Here is a 2,916-nt window from a genome sequence, read left to right as displayed (position 1 = left end):
ATGGTGTGCGGATCAGATGGATTGTTAAGAGGTGTTGGTGGATGAGTAGTGCTCAGACCAATGGCTAGTCCTCCACAACAATGCCAAGACACGGCGTGCCCAAATGGAAGGTGTGCCACACCATCAAGGCAGCGCCAACTTATTTCAGTACGAGCGGAACTAGGTATGTGGTTTGCTTCATGATTCATGCAATTCATTCTTCATGCTAGCTTGATCCCTTTAATTACTAATTTACTCTGTTCCTTTCTTTCAGGGGCGACACAATAAGGCGGAGGTGCCAGAGCTATTCTACCTCTATGCCATAGCCATACTGGCCTGTGCAAGAAGGTCAAGGCATTCTCTGCGTCTGACCTCGATGATCCAAAGAACTTCACCACCATCTCCTCCCACAACAAGCTCATAAGGTACAGAGATGTGGGGAAGAAGACGAAAGGGGAGGACTTTAACCCGAGCTAGTAGTTTGATCCAGAGCTAGTGATTGATATGTCTCCAACGTATCTATAATTTTTTATTGTTCCATGCTATTATGTTATCCATCTTGGATGTTTTATATGCATTTATATGCTATTTTATATGATTTTTGGGACTAACCTATTAACCTAGAGCCCAGTGCTAGTTTTTGTTTTTTTCCTTGTTTTTGAGTTTTACAGAAAAGGAATATCAAACGGAGTCCAAATGACCTGAAAATTTACAATGATTTTTTATGGACCATAAGAAGCCCCCAAAGCACAAGAGTTAGGCCATAACAGTCCCAAGTCAACCACAAGGGTGGAGGACCTGCCCAACCCCCAGGCAGGGTGCTCCGGTCTTGTCATTGGCTCGTAGACCCCCTGACGTGAAACCGACACCAAAAAATCCTATAAATACAGAAACCCCCAGAAATAAACCAAGATTGGGAGTTCCGCCACTGCAAGCCTCTATAGCCACGAAAAACCAATCGGGAGCCCGTTCCAGCACCCTGTCGGAGGGGGAAATCATCACCGGAGGCCATCTTCATCATCCCGGCGCTCTCCATGACGAGGAGGGAGTAGTTCACCCTCGGGGCTGAGGGTATGTACCAGTAGCTATGTGTTTGATCTCTCTCTCTCTCGTGTTCTTGATATGGCACGATCTTGATGTACCGCGAGCTTTGTTACTATAGTTGAATCATATGGTGTTTCTCCCCCTCTACCTTCTTGTGATGAATTCAGTTTTACATTTGAGGTTTCACTATTATCAGATTGAATACTATTATGGATTTGAGAACACTTGATGTATGTCTTACATGGGATACCCGTGGTGATAATGGAGTATTCTATTGATTCACTTGATGTATGTTTTGGCACTCAACTCATGGATTCCCGAGGTGACATTGGGGTAATCTATGCATAGGGTTTGATGCATGTTTTCGTCCTTATTTCTCCGGTAGAAATCTTGGGCCACTCTTTGAGGTTCTTTATGTTGGATTGAATATTATGAATCTGAAGCTGTTTGATGGAACGGATGCATATCGTATAATTGACCCAAGGATACTTGTTGTGAAATTGGAGTATCTAGGTGACATTAGGGTTGATTGATGTGTGTCATATGGTGTTATTTTACTACGAACTCTAGGGCTGTTTGTGACACTTCTAGGAATAGCCCAATGGATTGATCGGAAAGAATAACTTTTAGGTGGTTTCATACCCTACAAGCAATTTCATCTTATGTTCTCTGCGATAGGAACTTTGCAGTGACTTTTGTTGCATATTGAGGGATTGCCATATGGTCTAATTATGTTATCATTGTTGAGAGAACTTGCACTAGTGAAAGTATGAACCCTAGGCCTTGTTTCCAAGCATTGCAATACCATTTTCGCTCACTTTTATCACTTACTACCTTGCTTTTTTATATTTTCAGATAACAAAAACCTATATCTACCATCCATATGATATGTGTATCTCCATCTCTTCGCCGAACTAGTGCACCTATACAATTTACCATTGTATTGGGTGTGTTGGCGACACAAGAGACTCTTCATTATTTGCTTCCAGGGTTGTTTGAAAGAGACCATCTTCATCCTACGCCTCCCACAGATTGATAAACCTTAGGTCATCCACTTGAGGGGAAATTTGCTACTGTCCTACAAAACTCTATGCTTGGAGGCCCAACACGAGTCTACAAGAAGAAGGTTGCGTAGTAGACATCAAGCCCTTTTCTGGCGTCCTTGCCGGGGAGGTGAGTGCTTGAAGGTATATCTTTAGATCTTGCAATCAAATCTTTTAGTTTCTTATTTTATCACTAGTTTAGTCTATAAAAGAAAGCTACAAAAAAAATGGAATTGACGTTGCCTCACATGCTTCATCTTTTTATGTCTTTCGTGAAAATGATGGAAAGGAAAATTATACTCAATTGTTAGAAGAAGAAGTCAATAAAATGTTTGGAACTAAATATTTGAATGACGAGCATGATTGCAATGTTGTTAGTATGAATTCTTTGAATATCCATGATGCTAATGATAAGGAAACCTACAAGCTTGGGGATGCAATGTTTGATGAAGATGATATTTTTGTCTTTGATGAGAAAATTTATTATTATGATAGCATACCTCCTATTTATGATGATTATATTGATGAAAGTGGGTTTGGAAGAGTGTCAAATCTAGGTAATGATCCCACTATTTTGTAGGGCGTTGAATCTTATAATATTTATGAAATTGGATTTGGAGAGGTCATGACTTTATTTAGTGATGAATCCACTATTTCGGAAGAGGTTTCAATTGATTATGAGAAACAAAGTTGCTATCTATGATGATTATTGTGATGACATGTATGCTATAAAGAATAATGTTAACCATGAAACTTTTCATCTTGATTTTAATTTTCAATTGGATTATGCCTCACATGATAGTTCTTTTGTTGAGTTTGCTCCCACTACTATGAATAAGAAGAATTTTGC

Source organism: Triticum urartu, chromosome 4, assembly GCF_003073215.2.
Source record: "Triticum urartu cultivar G1812 chromosome 4, Tu2.1, whole genome shotgun sequence".
NCBI lineage: Eukaryota > Viridiplantae > Streptophyta > Magnoliopsida > Poales > Poaceae > Triticum > Triticum urartu.
Note: the sequence above shows the minus strand (reverse complement) of the source record.